General features: G+C 50.2%; 1 protein-coding gene across 1 annotated transcript in view; it reads left to right on the forward strand.

The window, feature by feature from the left end:
* Positions 1–19180, forward strand: part of WWC1 (WW and C2 domain containing 1) — a 177304-nt gene that overhangs the window by 58064 nt on the left and 100060 nt on the right. The window lies entirely within an intron of this gene.

The following is a 19180-nucleotide window of genomic DNA, read 5'->3' on the forward strand; positions in this document are numbered from 1 at the left end:
CCAGGCCGTTGACTGGGAAAGCCTACAGCGTATTGCCTGGGAGGCTTCTTCAGGAGAAAGAGTGAGGGAAGCCAAAGAACCCACCCTTCTTGAGCCCTGGGCTGTGCGGGACCGGGGTGGGGTGGGGTGAGGCAGGGAGGCTGGTGCAAGCTCTCACAGCTGGGGACCCAGGCCTCTGCGGTCCCAAGGCCCTTGCCCGCTCCCCTGACCCAGTTAAGGCTCTGAACTCCTGTGTTAACCAAAGGACGTGGGTGTCAAGCAAGGGTCTTCTAAGTCGGCTGGCTGGGAGGTGCCTGGCCCACCCTAGTTGGTTTGGGAAGCCTGGGTGATGATGGAGTCAGCAGGGGCTCCGGAACGACAGAAACCTCTAGCCGGTCCACAAGGATCCTTTTTCCCCTCCTCGGGTGGCACCCCCTCCTCCCAGGACTCGTGAGCAGGGCTGATCTCCGAGGGCTGCGGGATGCATGTGCCAGGGGGAGTTTCGCTTCTGCGTGATGATGATTATACTCATGAGACCGACGCGGCAGTAGGGGCAGAGGCCTCGGTGGGCTACCCAGGGGGTGAGCCATCCCCAGGGGAGGGAGAAGGGGCCATTGGCACACTCCAGTTATCAGCTGGGAATGAGGGGGAGACCCACCGGGACACTTCCGGGTGGAGGGGACCGAGCGGTGGGCCAGGACTCCCAGGGCCCATGTCCCATCCCGGCACAAACCAGGGAGCCAGGAGCCCTGTTGGTTTCGGAGCGTCTCTGAGTGTTGGTTTGCTCTTTTGTCAAATGAGGGAGGAATTGAGACGGTCCTGCTGCTGCTGCTGTAATGGTTGTTTGAGAGTCAGGTATGGTCAAGAATGCAAAAGCGCTTTGAGGTCCTGGTGACACATATCTCTTCTTTGGGTCAAGCAAAACTTGGGACGTAGAAGGCCTAGCTGTGACCCCTGATGGGCATGCCAGCGAGCTGTTTCTTCCTGTGCTTGCTTTTTTGTGAGTACATGTATTTATTCAGTGAACATTCACTTGGACTCTGCTCATATAAGATGCTGAGGTGACAGCGATGAATAAGATGCTGCTCAGGTCTTCATGAAACAGGAGGTGACCGACATAGAAACAAATAATGAAAGTACATATGTTTAAACAAACAAACAAACAAACAAACAGGAAAGGAGTTCCCGTCGTGGCTCAGTGGTTAAACAAATCCGACTAGGAACCATGCGGTTGCGGGTTCGATCCCTGGCCTTGCTCAGTGGGTTAAGGATCTGGTGTTGCCGTGAGCCGTGGTGTAGATCGCAGACATGACTCAGATCCCACATTGCTGTGGCTCTGGTGGAGGCCGGCGGCCACAGCTCTGATTCAACTCCTAGCCTGGGAACCTCCATATGCTGTAGGAGCAGCCCAAGAAATGGCAAAAAGACAGAAAAAAGGAAAGAGAGAAAGGGAAGGAGGCAGGGAGGAAGGTGGGAGGGAAGAAAGGGAGGAAGGAAAGAAGGAAGGATGGAGGGAGGGAGGAAGGAGGGGTGGAGGGAGGGAGGAATGTTCTGGGCAGAAGGAGCAGCGAAGGGGCGAAGGCACGGAGCACATGAAGTAACCTGCAGTTTGCATCAAGTGACCTTGGAGTTGTACCCTTTCCAGGAGCAGCAGGAAGCTGCCCCATTTTTCTTAGGCCAGAAGATTCTCAGAGCAGAGATTGGAGGGAGGGTTATCTTAACATCTCCCCTGCCGCGTATTCGAACTGTGGTCTCCCACAGTTTGTGTACTGACAGGCCAGTCGCATCTCTATCACCTTTCTCTTTGGCACACAAAATATTCCACATTGCCCCATTTATGACTGTCCGCTTGTAACTCCTCCAGCAAAACCTAATGGGTCGTCATTTCGAGTGGTTCGTAATGGTTTTTTTTTTCCTTCCCCCAGGCTCTTCATGCCCAGATGTCAGTAGGGAGAGTATCTAGTAATTTTCATGTCTTCTCAAGGCTTTTCACATCAGTCTCTGGACAAGCTCCCAGGCTGGTCCTTTCTGGGGTCCCAGGCTTTAGGGAGGAGACCCAGGGGGGCGGGCAGCCTCTGTTCCTCTCCTGGCAGCTGGACCAGGGCCATGCTGGGGGCCTCCCTGGACTCCACGCTGCTTCGTGGCCCCACTTCTATGTAACTACTCTTTATGTTTGTTTTCTTTCAATATTTTAATGCTTTTGAGTTCACTTTGAATTTCGAGTGCCTCGAATCTTTCTATAGAAGGAAAATTAGGATTCATTTTAGAATGACTTTTTGATGAAGGGCGCACAAGAGGTTCTGGATAGAAGGACTGAAGTTGGGTTGAAAAAAGCTACTTGGTATTTTTAGGTGTTTTTAGTCTCATTTCTGGTTATGAAAGCAGCACAAACAAACGAACAAACAAACAGACCTGAACCTCCTCCCCGCCAGTGAAAGGCAAACACTGTCAACATTTTGGCGTTTCTCCTTATAGTCATTTTCCCTTTTCCCTGCAAGCAGGTATGATTATGCTGCATGCACACTTTTGTGTCCTGCTTTTTACATTTCTTTTCAACTCTGGAATATAAGCCTTCTCCCTTCTCTCAATCGAATGCTTCCTGAGCATACATTTCAAACAGTTGCATCAAATGATTATAACCGTAGTTTACAGATATTGAGGCCATGCCCACTTTTCCCCTGTGATAAATCTTCCCATTTATCATCCTTGAACATCCTCGTGTATAAATCTTCCCACCCGGAGAGGGTCAGGGCAGCAGCAAGTTGCCGATGCGTTTGTCTTCAAGGCGGCGGATCAAGTTCTTGAAGCCTCTTCTCTTTTAGGAACGGGGTGCTTTTCTGACTTTTCTGTCCTTCGTCACCCAAGACTTCTGTTCCCGGGTTGGGCTCCAAGAAAGAGCATCTCTTTCATTTGACAATACACTTCTTTTTTCTTTGTCTTCTACAGCCCCCTCCCTCCTAATACACATCCCTACTGTCCATCCCTAGCATTTGTACCCAGGGCAAAAGTAGCCCCTAGTTACCCACCTTTATAGTTGAAAGCCATAGGGGATAGCGTTCCATTCCCTGGTCTCTTAGAAAGTCCCTCTTCTGGGGAGTTCCTGTTGTGGCGCAGTGGTTAACAAATCCGACTAGGAACCATGAGGTTGCGGGTTCGATCCCTGGCCTTGCTCAGTGGGTTAAGGACCCGGCCTTGCCAGGAGCTGTGGTGAAAATTGCAGACTCGGCTCAGATCCTTTGTTGCTGTGGCTCTGGCATAGGCCGGTGGCTACAACTCCGATTCAACCCCTAGCCTGGGAACCTCCATATGCCACAGAAACGGCCCGAGAGAAGGCAAAAAGACAACACCAACAAAAAAAGAAATTCCCTCTTCTGGCCCCCCAGGTCCGTAGAGTCTCTATCTCCATTCATTTTCTGAGTAGTAGTTAAGACCCGATTTCAAATCCTCAATCTACCTCTTAACAGCCACCTTGGTCAATTTCTCTCTCTCTCTCTCTCTAAGGAACCATTTATTCATTTGTACTATGGGATTGTAATAGAAACCATATAACTGGATTGCTGTGAGAATTTAACGAGAGCAGTCCCTGTAAAGTACTGTGTGTCTTAGTGTTGTTTGCTAAAGGTTTTGACCTGGGTCCTCACACAGGAGCACACAACTCACCTCTGAGATGCTAGATTTTCATGACAAAATGGTACCATGGATGCCACATGTAGAAGGATTGATTGGGATGGAGTCCATCTCCCTGGTTTTGTTGATGGGGAAACTGAGGCCCACAGAGGGGAAGGGCCTTGTCCAAGGTCACCTGTGTGGGTATGAGCTATGATATCACAGCGTTGTTCCTATGGCAGCAGGAGGGACCGATGGCTTTAGAGCCCTGCCACCAAACCTGTTGGACACATTCTTTATGTCCAGACCTTGGGTGGGCTCAGCGGGGGCTCAGCAAATTGTCTAGATCCCACCTGTGGCCTGGTGTGCTCCCAGAGCCATCCCAGAGCAGCTAGGAAGCTTGTGGAATATTAGAAACACTGTATAGGAGTTCCCTGATGGCCTAGTGGTTAAGGATCCAGCGTTGTCACAGCTGTGGCATGGGTTTGATCCCTGGCTCAGAAACTTGTGTGTGACGCAGGCTCAGCCAAAAAAAAAAAAAAAGCAAAAGCAGAAAAAGGGAAAGAAACACTGTATGTATTCTTTCCTGCACTGCACAGGTGATCTCCTGTGACTTACCCCACACACACACACCACACACACTTGTGTGACTACACACCCCCTATACACACACACACACACACTCACACCCCTTGGGAAAATTGGAAATTCAGATATTCTCCCCTGGCACAGGAGCTGAAGGTGTCTGCCAACCTGTGGGTTTCTTTTCCATGTGGCTCACCATCTGGAGTGGCCACCTGGCCTCCTTGTGGAGTGTGTGTGTGTGTGTGTGTGTGTGTGTGCGCGCGCGCGTTCGCACGTGCTCAGGCACCCATGTCCCAGGGCCAGGGTATTGTGTCCCCTCTCTGTGCCTGAATGGCTGAATGAACAAGAGCAAGAAGAGAACAGAGGCACCGAGGACAATGCCCAGAAGTCATCCTGGCCTGTGAATGAATAATTCATGTGGTATCTGCTGCTTTCCAGGGCTTCCCAAAATAGCTCTTTTAATTGCTTGTTTGTTGCGCTGCTGCCTTGAGTGCAGCCGCCCTCCGCTCAGAACACTCTGGTGTTAACACCGGCTCGACTCTCACAGGTAGGGCTTCCCTTTGGGCAACAACGGTCTGTTTTCTTCTTTCACAAGAAAAGATGGGAGGAAAGTAAACCCTTCAAGTGGTCCTTTTCAGAGGTGAAAGCCCTTTTCTTCTCACCTCTTGTGCAGAGCTGCTCTGTTGTCCATCCCTCTAGGCCTCTGTGGTCTTGGAGAATTAAGGAAATCCCAGCCAGGTGGACAGAGAAGGCAAGCTTCTGGGCCACGTCCGTCAGCCTCCTGGGATGCCGTCCGCAAACCCTTGAGCATCTGCAGCTTTGGGGATCCTCAGACATGGCCAGGCCAGGCAGTGCCTCCCTGGACATGCCAGCTGCATGTCAGAGCGGTGTGAGGAAGGCCCTACCTGCCTGGGGGCTGGCCCACCCTGAGCCTGTAGAGTAGGTTCAGTGATATGTGGAAGGGGTCCAGTGACATGTCCCCCCCCCGCACCCCGGACATGAAATGCATGGCCCAACTTTCAAAGGGCTTCTCCTGGGGGTCCCAGTGGAATGACCCAGAGGAGGGGGGCGGTTGGATGCCAGGCATTTGGAGCCCCTTTATATATATATACACAGGGGCAGCCAAAGGTGGTGAGATGTAGAGTTTGGAGAGCCTAGGCCACTAGAAGCCGTGTAGGTGACAGCACAAGGCGACAGGTGTGAATCTGAAGACACAAAGGGCATCTGGGAGGCCCTCGGAGACCCTTGGTGGTTGCAGAGACAGGGCCCGTGGGCTCGTGGGCTCGTCCCACACCTGCAGAACCAGCGCACATTTGGAGCCGGTAGGGTAGATGCCCTCAACCGCTTCTCTCCCGTCCCAGGACATCTCAGTCCCCCCCGCGCCTCCCCCACCCCCGGCCTTCTGTCTGCAAAGGGACACAAAGGGAGGGGAGTTGGTTTCCTGCAGGAGGACAGAAAGTGAGGCTCGCTGAGGACCTACTACGTGCAGAGGACCAGAGCGGTTGGATCAGGTCCACGGGCTGCTCTGTGCTCCTGGCTCTTTGTCCTCAAGCAAGACACTGGGAGGGATAGGAGCTCAGGAAACGAGCAGAGGGCTGTTATAGCTGCTTGCAGTACTCAGGGGGAGGCTGGGGGGCTGTGACCAGACCTTGAACACAGGTCGGGAGGCAGAAAGCTTTGGTAGAGGAGAAGGAGAGGATTTTTGGAACACAAGATTTGAGACCATGTGTTCAAGTTTCTGCAGCTAGGAGACGGGGGGAGGCTAAACACCAGTAGGTCCTAAGTGAGGTGCTGGGACCAGCATCACCAGCATCACCTTGGGAGCCTGTGGGAAACGCAGATTCTCAGTACAGCCCAGGATCAGAAACCCTGGAGGTGGGTCACGGCTCCCTGTGGGTTCACAAGCCCTCCAGGGGCTTCTGAGGCAGCTGAGGACTGAGGACCAGGGCTGTATATGGTAAAAGAACGTCAGAAGGGACGTGCAGAGGATGAGGATGCGTGGGAATGGACCAGGGGAACCAGGGGGTGTCAGGAAACCCAGGCACCAGGACGGTTCACTCCTCTGCGGCCGTGTGACCTCGGACAAGGCCTTAGGACACCATCTTGGAACCTCAGCAGTAATCACTGTGTCGTCTTCTCACAGTGAGAAAGGGGAAGCAGCGCGCCAGGGTGAGGAAGGGGCTTGGCCACAGTTACTCGGGGGCAGAATCAAGAACTGAAGCCAGTTGGATTTGCCTCTTGATGAGCTGGGTGTCCCAGGGTCTTGCCTCTCTATGCCTCAGGTTCCACATCTGTAAAATGGAGCGAATAATCGTAATTAGATTTTTTTTTTTTTTTTTGGTCTTTTTGCCATTTCTTGGGCCGCTCCCACGGCATATGGAGGTTCCCAGGCTAGGGGTCCAATCGGAGCTGTAGCTGCCAGCCTATACCAGAGCCACAGCAATGCGGGATCCGAGCCGCATCTGCGGCCTACACCACAGCTCACAGCAACGAGCAAGGGCAGGGATCGAACCCGCAACCTCATGGTTCCTAGTCAGATTCATTAACCACTGCGCCACGACGGGAACTCCGTAATTAGATTCTTTTAAACAAGTTAATTACATATAGCTATTGAATATGGGGTTTTCCTTACAACTGCCTTGAGGAATTATTGAGGCGCACTAAATTCCTATATTTAAAGAGTGCCGTTTGATGAGTTTTGACACATGCATACAACCCTGTGAACCTCTCTTCATGATCAGTATAGCAAAGACTCCCATCACTCCCCAAACTTAGTTTTGCCCTTTTATAATTCCTCTCTCCCTCGACTCCCATCCTAAGCAACTACTGATTTCCTTTCCGACCTGATAGGTTAGTTCGTATTTCCTAGAATTTTACATACATGAAATCATACAGTATAGTCGTTTTTTTCCCTGACTTCTTTTACCCACTAGGTTGCTGAGATTCATCTGTGTTGTTGTAAGCATTAATAATTTGTTCCTTTTTGGAGTTCCCACCATGGTGCAGTGGGTTAAGAATCGGACTGCAGTGGCTTGGGTCACTGTGGAGGTGCAATTTCTAACCCTGGCGCAACACAGTGGGTTAAAGGATCCAGCGATGCCGGCTGTGGTATAGGTCACAGCTCTGGCTCAGATTCAGTCCCTGGCCCCAGAACTTCCATATGCTGTGGGTGTAGCCAGAAAATGAAACAGCAACAACAAAAATGTGTTCCTTTTTGTGGCTAGTATTCCAGTGTATGAATATACTGCATTTGTCTATCCATTCCCCTGTTGATGGACATTTGAATTGTTTCTAGCTCGGGATTATTACAATTCAATACAACATTGATTTTAAGAGGCTCCATCCTTTTTTTAGGGCCGCACCTGCTGCATATGGAAATTCCCAGGCCAGGGGGCAAATCAGAGCTACAGCTGCTGGCCTGCATCATAGCCACAGCAACATAGAATCCAAGCCGCATCTGTGACCTATTCCGCAGCTCACAGCAACGCCGGATCCTTAACCCACTGAGCAAGGCCAGGGATCAAACAAGCATCCTCATAGATACTAGTCAGATTCGTTTCTGCTGCACCATGATGGAAACTTCCTAAGAAGCTCCATTCCTTTATGGACCACTAAGACAGGAAAAGTGCTACCAGTTAAATTATGACCCCATGTTTTTAAATTTACCGGAATATGTATTTCATACTCATTACAGCAAATCTTTCCAACTTAGATTTTTTTTTTTAACTCACATATCCCTCTTTATCCATGAAAAAAACAACAACAAAGGAATACTTAAATAAAGCTCCAGTGTTCCTAAAACATCTCCTCATTCCAAGTCCAATCCTTTGGATTACTTTTTAACTCAGAATTATTGATCTCTGTGCTTTGAATATTGTCATCCTTGGTGCCCTCGAGAGTGTTGGTGGTGCCGTTCTGTTGTAGGACCCGCAGGGGACCTGAGTCAAAAGCTTTGGGAGTCCCACTGTGGTGCAGTGGAAACGAATCCAACTAGGAACCATGAGGTTGCAGGTTTGATCCCTTGATTAAGGATCCAGTGTTGCCGTGAGCTGTGGTGTAGGTCACAGACACGACTCAGATCCCATGTTGCTGTGGCTCTGGCGTAGGCCGGCAGCTGTAACTCCATTCGACCCCTAGCCTGGGAACCTCCATATGCAGCAGGTGTGGCCCTAAAAAGCCAGAAAAAAAAAAAAAAAAAAAAAAGCTTTGGTGCTGGGCTCTGTGGCTGGCGTGGCAATTATGCAGAGGCAGCCTTCTCGCACTCCTGCCTTGGGAATGTTGCTTAACGTGTCTGTTTGCTGCCTCCTCCGCTCTTCCGCACAACCATTTGGTTCCTAGGGGTTAAAAGGGCTCCACTCTTGTCTGTGGAATTCCAACCCAGGCCCATGACACCTTTGCTGTCTGTGTCCGTATGGCTGGCGACAGCTCCATCAGGACCGCAGTCAGGCTGACAGCAGTGCTGACACACATCCCAATTTCAGAGATGCTAAACCGTGTTTTACAATGTGCAGCTCAGAGTTGTTGAAACGGAGTCAGGGTATGGGACCCTGAATGGTGCCTGTACGTTGTAAACACTCCATGAAGTTTAGCTGTGATTATTATTAGTACGTTACGATGAAGCATCTGCTTCCTGCAGGTCAAAGGAGGGTGGCTGAATCTGGCCCACGGAGAGGTTGTGAAGATAAAGGACATGATTTATTTAACATAGAGCATATGGACCAATGCCTAGTACTTAATGGGCTTTCAGCAAAAATGTATTGTTTCCTTGTAACTTCACTGTGCCCTTGACTTTTGGGACTGAGAGATGGCAGACTTACGGACGCCGGAACTGCAAAGGGGGCCTTAGAAGCGTTACATTTCAGCTGCCTCGTTTGGCAGAGGGGAAGCCCAGAGAAGCAGGTGCCTTGCTCAAGGGTCTGGTTCATCTGATGACAACATCAGGATTCAAACCTGGATCTCATCACTCCCCTTCCAGTGCTCTGCCTAAATGGTGTGGTCATGGAAGGAGCCACAGGTCAGGACCCCAGAGAAGACTGCATGCCTGGGGGGAGGGTCAGACCCCAAGGAACAGGATTGGCCAGATTCCAGGGAAGGGTGCCTGGGGCCTCAGTCCTTAGAGCTGGAAGCTCCTGGATGGCCCAGCCCCTGGGAAGACCCCTTGGAAACCCAGCTTATGGGACTAAAAGGAACATAGCCAGGGGTTGAGTCAGGACGGAGGAGCTCAGCCTGCCTGCCCAGCATCACGTGGCCAGTGCCATGTGCAATCATTCCTGTGTACTGATCATTCAACTCTACCAGAGCCCTGCGAGGCGGTTCTCTTGGCTGCTTTATACCTATGGGGAAACTGAGGCTTTGAGCTAGGGAAGGAATGCTGAAGATTATGCAGCCAAGAAGGATGGAACTGGCAGTCCCATTTGGTTCTGTTGGCCCCTTCTTTGGGGCACAGCGCCTCCTTAGCCTAACTCCCAATTCAGGAATGAGAGTGGAGCTGGGTGTGAGCTGGGTGAGGGGCAAACACGTCTACCAGTGCTCTGTTCTGCTCTGGTGTTGGGCTTCAAGAAAATTACCCTCTAATGAGGAAGCAAGGAAAATGAAGGACATGCCTCCCACCCTTGTCTATCCATGAATGGGAACTTCATAGCTTTAGGCAGGTTCTTGCCCAGTGATAAGTCTCCTTTCAGTATAATAGGGTTAGTTAGCCCAGAACCATACTATCACTATTTCTGGAAGGCTGTTGAGATGAAAGCTATAATCTCAGAGGGAGCTGAACTCAGCAGCAGGCTGACTTGATCTCTTGGTGTCTTGAGTGTGATGCAGGCCTGGAGTTGCTTCCCAGGTTTCAGTCTCAGCCTTGCCACTGTGTCCTAGGGTGGCTCCGATCAAGTCTTTCTCTCTGCCTCAGTTTTCTCACCAATAAAACATGGAGTCGGTTTTTCAAATCTCAAATATCACGTTCAGTTGTACCATTCTTTAATATCCCCGCATAAGGTGCCTCGTTTGGATAGCAATGAAAATAATAATGATTTGCTCCTCTTTATTGAGCATGCACTATGCACCAAAGTGCTGTTTCATCCATTGTCTCATCTCATCTTCAAAGAACATTGTAAGGTGAGTCCAAATGGTACCTACCTGAACGTGTTGTTATGGGGTCCAAGTGAGCTGATACATGTAAAGTGCTTTGGAGCAGTTCCTGGCACAGAAGCGTGCTCAGTCACTGTGTTACTATTTTTCCTGACCTACGAGTGTGAAAACTGAGCTGAAGAGAGTGGAAGTATCTTGCCCAAGGTCAAACAGCTAGAAGCTGGCAGAGCTGAGATTTTAGCCCAGGGAGTCTGGCTCCAGAGCACTGTGATCCTACTACTCTGTGTTGCTCCTTTTTTTTTTTTTTTTTTTTTTTCTCCTTAGGGCTGCATGCACTTGAGGCATATGGAAGTTCCCAGGCTAGGGGTCAAATTGGAGCTGTAGCTGCTGGTCCTCACCACAGCCACAGCAATGCGGGGTCTGAGCCATATCTGCAGCCTACACCGCAGCTCGTGGCAATGCCACATCCTTAACCCACTGAGCAAGGCCAGCGATCGAACCCACATCCTCATGGATACTCGTTGGGTTCATTACTGCTGAGCCACAATGGGAACGCCTCTGTGCTACCTCTTGGTAAGATGCAGGATACACATGTTAGAGAGCAAAAGCGGTTAGGTGCCACTAAAGAGCACCTGCCTCCGAAAGGTGGGCTAACGCCATTCTTCCAATAGAGCATCGTGGTAAACACAGGTATCTCTTTGACTGTCTAGTAGTCAGTTGGCCACGCCTACTCTAATCTAGGGTCTGGTTCTCACAATCTTAATCCTAAATCCCAGCAAGTGAGACGCAGAGGAAGAGCAGCACACAGTCACCACGGCACCTGCGAGATGGAGGGTACCCGAGGATGAGTAGGGATAGAGATGTGGGGTTGGAGGCGAAGGAAGGGAACAGGCCCAAGGCTCAGGGTGTGATTCCAGGAACTCAGTGAGGGCAGGGGTCAGGGAAGGGGGAGGTCAGCCACTGGTTTGTGGGAGCCTGGTTTGAAGACTAACGAGGGCCGGGTCGGGGGGGACAGTCCGGAACCTTCCCCCCAACTCTCCATTCTCTGCTTTTCCCCATTAGAGAATTCCAGGAATGGGAATGCCTAGGCCCAGAAAGCTTCTGGATAAACCAGCCCAACCAAAGTAGGGAAGCAAGGAAGTCTGGGGGTCGAATAACTGGAATGTCAAGGCAGGTGTTTTGAGAATGGAGGGAGGGAAGTGTTTAAGAGAAAGAGAACTTGAAAATTCCTAGTGTAAAGACTTCCTCCAGAGAACACATTTTGAGAGTCAAAGCCAATAGAGCTTTCACCTCTTAACTTCCTCTGGTTTAATTTCCAAAAATCAGCGCTTAAGCGATCCCAGTTCCTCCAGGAAAAGAGGCAGGGGAATACAATGCAAGGCTTACTGCCTGTGAGCATGGACAGTTCTTTTGCCTCACCAGGAAAAGGGATATAAAACCTAACTGATAACAAGAGTTAATGTTGGTTGAGCCCTGTGTGCCATGGGCTCAGCATAGCTCATTTTAACCAGGCAGTCACGCTCGGCGTTCCCACTTTACAGATGAAGAGATGGATGCAGGCAAGGTAGGGTTCATGCTCAAGGGGACAGAATGAGTAAGTCATGGCGCCTGCCTGGCAGCCCAGGTGCCCGACTCGAGAGCTTATGCGTTTTAACCCCCATGTGTATCTCTTGCGATGAGCCGTGGGGACAGTGATGAGGAAGAGGAGGACGATGACGATGATGATGGTGACAGCTAAACGTATCCGACCGACCTAAGATGAAAGATGACACGATTCTGATTCTCACGGTGTGCGAAGCACGGAAGTCTTGCCCGATCATGTTCACAGCCCACATTTACTGCTTATTATGTGCCAGGCCCAGTGCTTAGCCCATGGCATAGGTTATCTCCTTTAATCCCCGCAACACCCTCATGAGATTGGGGCTTGTGAGTTTCACAGAGAACCAAACGCCTGACAAGGTTACGCAACACACCTGTGGCTGTTTAGAGGCACGGCCTGAGTTTCTGCCCAGCATCCGTTCCTTGGCCTTTGTGGGTACCAGCTACCCTGCCTCCCCATCAGCCACGAAGCCCACCACCACCCTCCCTGGACTGCTTCCTTCTCCCGCCTCCCCTGATGACACCCCCTTGTGTCAGTCTCTCCCTTCTCCCCACCCCTTGGCCTTTCACATCCGTACAGCTGGCCTAGCCCTTTATTCATTATCCCTGCATCCTCTAATTGCTGTGGTTCACAGCCTGTGGTCGCGTAACCGTCACACACGCTGCCACCGGATGTCACAGGGATAGGCCACGCCTTGCTTTAAGTGTAAGCCTCAGCTCCCTGGCCAGACCCTCTGCTCTTGAAGGCAGAAATGAGACTTATTCTGATGTCTGAGCCCTATTGTGCCCAGAATGGGACTGGGCTTGTTGTGTCCATGCAGTAAATTCTTGTCACTCAGAGGACTAGTTGAAAGGAGGGAGAAGGGAGTTGAGGAGAGGGTGAGTCAGAGAGCTTTGCTGTGTCACCTTCTGCAGTTGGGCCCAGGGATGGTGCTCAAAGTCCTATCAGGGACCCCAGAACCCTAAAAGCTCAGGCTTTGCCCCTCTCTCCCTCCACCCATCACTCATAACATGAAGACAGGCAGCTTTCTTTTCTGTTCCTCGTGTCAGCATCATCCTGCCCCAAAGCCTTTGGACCGGCTGTTCCTCTTGCTTCCCACCATCTGGTCTCCCCTCAAAGGTCCCCTTCTGGGAGGAGCTTTCCTTGACTCCTCTGCCCCATGCTTACACTTAATCCCACTCCCTATTGGACTTTTCTGAATAGCACACATCTCTGAGATGACCCTGTGGATTCACTTTCTGGCTGGCATGTCTCCCCAGGGGGAATCAGGCAGGATCCTGCTAGTGCAGCCATTTCTGCAGCTGGGTGCTCATTAAGATTTGGCTGAGGGCTCGAGTGCTCAGCCCTCCAAACCAACTTAATACAATGGTTATTTTTTTCAGCCCTAGATTTGTTTAAGGAACGAATGGAAGGTGTTTGAACCAAACCGAATGGAAGGATGGAGAACTTCAAAGGTTGCATTTTGTCCCCGCTTACTCAGCCTTCCCGGTGGGGAAGGAGAGGGTCTGCTTAGCCATTGCCAGTACGGGCCACAGTCCGGGGGTGGAGCGTCCTCAGGACTTGCACAACCTGAGCTATGGGAACTATGCGTGTGAAACACCCCGGGGCGGGAAGAACCAGCCTGTCCTTTGTGCCCAGGCTGGAAGAGAGGTTCGGCTGAAAGTTTGGACAGTTCTTGGCATGGCATCTGGAGGGCCCTTTAGAAAGCAATCCCGCCCAGCTGGCCCTTGGAGAGAGCCCAGTCGGGGGCCAGCATCCTGCTGGACGGCGATAAAGAGGTTACTGTGGGAAGCGTTCCGATTGCTCGGGAAGCACCAGGAACATGAAAGATATGTTACGTGTTCTTCAGTCCCAAGAGAATCACCACCCAGTGTTAGACTTGGCAAAAGGCTTTCCGCTCCTTCTCTGGGCTCCCTCCTTAGAAAAGACGTGCTGTCTGAATACCGAATGCCAGCCGAATGCCAGCCGGCCGTGGTGATGGGGAGCTGGAAAGAGGACAAAGGGGCCTGCATTCCTGCCCCTGCCGGACAGGTGATCCCACAGAACCCTACCTGTCTCCAAGGCAACACATCCGGGCCCTTTTTTCCAGGAGAGCTTGTTGTGAAACATTCAGGAATGTTTGTGTTCCTTCAGAGATTTGTAATTAAGAAGAGGCAGAACGAGTTTTCTCTTGGCGCCCTCTCCTCCCCTCCCGCCCTCCCTCTCACCCTTCCAGCATTTGGGTCAGTTGATTTCACGAGAGAGATGGGGTGGGTATTCAGGACCTGGAGGCTGGAAAGCAGGGACTGCAGGGGGGCTAGACGGGGGTGGGGGTGAATCGCTTCGTCGGAGCACGGGGACTTCCCCGTCCAGGCTCCTGCCATTCCCTGCAGGCGCCCCCAAGTTCTGGCCACGTCTGAAAGCAGATGCCTCTTCCCAGCTCACATTCTTGGCACTTGCCCAAGGGGAAACACTGCAGGCCAGAGAAGCACCCACAGTTTCCCAGGGGAGACTGGTTGAAATGGCCAGTTCCTCTCTCTGGGAGAAGGAGAGTGTGCATGTGTATACACGTGTGTGTGTGTGTGTGTGTGTGTGTTGCAATCGTTGTGCAGCTAAAAACACCTCTCTTCATCCTGATTCTCTGAATGACACGTCTCCGCACACTGAATAATTCATCTCCCTCTTGGCATTTGTTCCAGAGAGAATCTTGCTGTCCAGATTTCTTGTAAGTTGCCTAGTCTTCCATTAGAAGCTTTTCTCTTTCCCATGGCAGAGCTCAGGGACCCAGGATATCAGCCCTCCGTGTTTTTCCCCCATGATAGCTTTGAAGGGAAGCCTTAGCATCAAAGCCAGAGCCTTCCTTTCGCCTCTCGCCCCTCCTTCTAACACTGGGTCCTCTTGACTCCCTCTCCTTTATCCCTGTCGGGCAGTGTCTGGTTCGCTGCAGGTGGGAGTCAGCCTCTCAGCCCAGGTGGGGTATCCAGTGTTGGGAACATCACTGACGCTCATAGCTACCATGCATTTCAGGTCTGACTCCTCAACGTCTGAGGCTGGACCAGTCCGTGGAGTTCGTGGTTTTATGGAAAAGGGAGGCATTTTGGGTGTTTCAGACCTGCGCCTCCTCGCCCCGTCCTTGTTTTCACACACAGAGCTCAGTGAATCACTTATCTTAATGACTCTGAAACAATTAATTGTCTTTTCCTGAAGCAGTTGTGGGTTATCCAAGTGCCTGGAGTAGCTTTGCACAAGACCAAGAAAACTGAAGGCACAAATGGGACGCAGCTCAAGGGCCTTTTGCCTCTTTCACATTCCCCTCAGCAGCAGCATCTGTATCCCGGGCATGGCTTCCGTTGTGCTCCAGATTGTTCTGAGACTCCCTTGGTCAGGTCCTGTTTTATTAGCAAAGCTCGGGTTCTGGAGTTAGGCAGCAGGGCTTCAGCTTATACCTCGGGCGTTTGCCAACTACGTGATACTGGGTGTGTCTTCTCAGTTGTAAAAATTGAGGAAGAGCACCTGCTGCCAGAGAGGGAACGTGATATATCGGGAACTTGTTTTCTAGGTGCAGATCTAGCCATTATTAAATATTTTAATTGCAACGGATATAGAGTAGCTAGTTTTTAAAAGAGTAAAAAGAAAAAATTACGTTAAAATTCCTACACCAAGATAGCATGTTAATACTTTTTTAAAATATTGAAGTATAGTCTATTTGCAATGTGGTGTTAATTTTTGCTGTACAGCTCAGTTATACACACACAGAGACACACTCTTGTTTAAAAATATCCTTTTCCGGAGTTCCCGTCATGGCTCAGTGGTTGATGAATCCGACTAGGAACCATGAGGTTGCGGGTTGGATTCCCTGGCCTTGCTCGGTGGGTTAAGGATCCGGCGTTGCCATGAGCTGTGGTGTAGGTTGCAGATGTGGCTCGGATCCCGTGTTCCTGTGGCTCTGGTGTAGGCTGGTGGTACAGCTCCGATGCAGCCCCTAGCCTGGGAACCTCCGTAGCCCAAGAAATAGCAAAAAGACAAAAAAATAAAATAAAATAAAAAATCCTTTCCCATTATGGTTTATTACAGGATATTGAATACAGTTCCCTGTGCTGTACAGTAGAACCTTGGTGGTTATCCAGCCTCTGTAATAGCTTACATTTGCTAACCCAGCCTCTCATTCCATCCCCAACCCCCACCCCTTGGCAACCACAGGTCTGTTCTCTATGTCTGTGAATTGGTTTCGGTCTTGTAGATAGGTCCATTTGTGTCATATTTTAGATTCCACATGTAAGTGATACCACATGGTATTTGTCTTTCTCTTTCTGACTTCACTTAATATGATAATGTCTAGTTGCATCCATATTGCTGGGAAGGGCATTATTTTGTTCTCTTCATGGCTGAGTAGTATTCCACTGTGTATGTACCACATCTTCGTGGCTGAGTAGTATTCCATTGTGTATGTACCATATCTTCTTTACCTGCCCCTCTGTCAGTGTACATTTATGTGGTTTCCATGTCTTGGCCATTGTGAATAGCGCTGCTGTGAACATAGAGATGTGTGTACAAGAAAGCATTTTAATTTGTATCTTTCCAGTTTCTCTTTTACAGACACATAGATATTTTGGACAAAATATCATATTATCACAGTATACTGTAGCTTTTCTGTTCAACAATGTCAGTTTTCTTTTTCTTTTGTTTTTTTGTTTTTTTGCCTTTTTGCCATTTCTTGGGCCAATCCTGCGGCATATGGAGGTTCCCAGGCTAGGGGTTGAATCGGAGCCATAGCTGCAGGCCTGCACCAGAGCCACAGCAACGCAGGATCCAAGCCGTGTCTGCAACCTATACTGCAGCTCACGGCAATGCCGGATCCTTAACCCACTGAGCAAGGCCAGGGATCGAACCCACAAGCTCATGGTTCTTAGTTGGATTCGTCAACCACTGAGCCACGATGGGAACTCCCAATGTCAGTTTTCTTATAGTGTGTTAAGAGCATCTTTCCATGCTAGAAAAATATAGAAAACTGCATCATTGTTTTTTGTCCTTAGATATTCATTACTGTATATACCCATCCCACAAATGTTTATTGAGCATCAGTTGTGGGGGACATCAGTTGCAGTTGCTTAGCTGCGCCATTGATGAAATCATTGAATTCATCCCCAGGGAAGAATTTTAAAAGGTGATGATCCATGCACGGATTCAGGGAGCTGTGGGGAGGGGGAGTGTATCTTCTTGGTGTTCTGGGTTGTAAAGTGTAAATAACAGGATTCCTATCTCTGCACCCAGGCTGGCGGGCAAAGCTTCTCCAGGTTGAGAACCGGGAGAGGAATGAGCCAGAAAGAAAGGTCTGACTGTGGTTGGCCAGGCATTCCTGTCTCCTCCCAGATCTGCCGTCCTGGTAATAAGACTTGCCGTGGAGGGGTATGCCTGCGTGTGGAGTTTTCCTTCGGAGACCCTTGCAAAGATTTGTCAAATACAGTGACGTTGGATGAGATTTGGCTGTGGGTCGCCGGTCCTCATTCTCCATAAGGAAGTGGGAACAAACCATCTAAAAGAGTTTGAGGAAGGGGAGGCACTGGGGGACAGGGTATTCTGTTGCTGAAGTCTGGTCAGGGCTTGGGGTGTCGTGGTGGGACGGGCTGAAGGCAGCTTTGCAGAAACCTTATCCCGGTCGGCATAGGTGCTTCTGAAGAACATTCTGACCTGAAGAAATCATCTTGTCTTCCCCATGTCTCTCTCTCTCTCTCTCTGTCTTTTTTTTTTTTTTTTAATACTCTGAGATGGTGACTTGTAATTTTCCAAGGGCTCAGGAGATGCATGGAAGGTGTCAAGTTTCAAGAGAACCTTTTGGCTCACAGCAGGGGCTTTGAAGACGGCGTGCCTTGCTGGAAGTCCCAGCTTTGTCATTGACAAGGACTTGAGAGTGTTATTTAACCTTTCTTAGTCTCCATTTCCCCTTCTGGAAAGGGGAGAGAATGTCCTTTGAGCATGCGTTCGCACCAGGATCTATGCTAAATATTTTTACAAACAGGACCTTATTTAACCTAACAGACTGCCTACAGAGTTATTATTCTCCCCCCCCATTTCAGAAAAAAATACAGAGGCTCAGAGAGGGATAGTAAGTTGGCCATAGTCACACAGCTATCAAATGATGCTTGTCGAATCTTATTGGATAGACTTAGGCTGTTGCATATCCTCTCTACCTCTGCCTCATCCTTGTTGTCTCTCACAATACAGCAGTAAATTATTGCCTAACAGAAGGTTTTGGGTTATCCAGTCCTTCAGTCAATAGATATTTTTCTCACCCTCCCAGACCCTGGATGTATAGTAGGTCTAAGTAGGCTGGATAGGAGTAATGGGTATGCCTGAGTATGCATGGACACACCGGGGCCATCCACCAGGGGGTCTCTTAGTGTTATTTTCCCCCCCATATATGTTGCTTTAAACTTGATTTGGGGTGGGTTTAAGAGGGAAGGAGATTGCCCAGGAGAAGCGGATCATTTCCTGAAGCTGGGATGGAAGTTCTTTCTTTTTTGGGGGGGAGGGTAAGTTCTTGACCAGGAATCCTGGACCCCATCCCAGTCATCTTTCCTCCTGTCCCATTGTATCTCAGTTTGCCAATCTGTTGAAAGAGTGTTGAAGCAGAGCCTTCTGGGCTTCCAGAATTGGAAGGGGATTATGAGCAGACAGAAGAGGGAGAATATTAGAATAGGTTTTAGGTAGATGGAGCAGTGGGGAGAAACCAAAGGGGCCGTCTGGAGGGGCCACTCAGGCTGACTTCCGTGTGTCTAGACTCCTAGCTCCCTACGCACTGGCTAAAGTGCTTGACCAGTGGTTCGTGGTGTTTTCCAGCCTTGACACACCTCTTCGTTCAGGTGGGTGACTGGGCCACCAAGACTGGGTGATGATCACGACTTCACTCCCCAGAAAATGGGAGCCTAGAGCGTGGTTGTTGTCGCTAAAAGATCTTTTAGCGACAACAACCCTGGATTGTATGGGGAGGGACAGCAGTAGGTACAGGCATTTGGGAACCGGCCCAGGAGGCAAAGCAATACTGTTTGGGGCCAAACTCAAAGAGAAGGAACATCTGCTGTTCTCGATGCTGCAGTAGCTTTCCAGAGGGGACCTAGGTAGGACAGACATGGGCTTGAGCCAGGAGGAAGACTGCGACAGGGCTGGACAGGCACCTTGCAAGTGGAGAAACTAGAGAGGGCTGGAGTCTGAGTCCAAAAACCAGGCTTGACCTTCGAGCCCATCCCTGTGACCCCCTCAGTTAGAGATGCAGGAGCAGAGGCCCAGAGAAGGTGGGTAACGTGCTCAAATCACTCCCAAGTTATGGGCAAAGCTCGGACCAGAGCTGCTTCC

The sequence above is a fragment of the Phacochoerus africanus genome, chromosome 1, assembly GCF_016906955.1.
Source record: "Phacochoerus africanus isolate WHEZ1 chromosome 1, ROS_Pafr_v1, whole genome shotgun sequence".
Taxonomy (NCBI): Eukaryota; Metazoa; Chordata; class Mammalia; order Artiodactyla; family Suidae; genus Phacochoerus; species Phacochoerus africanus.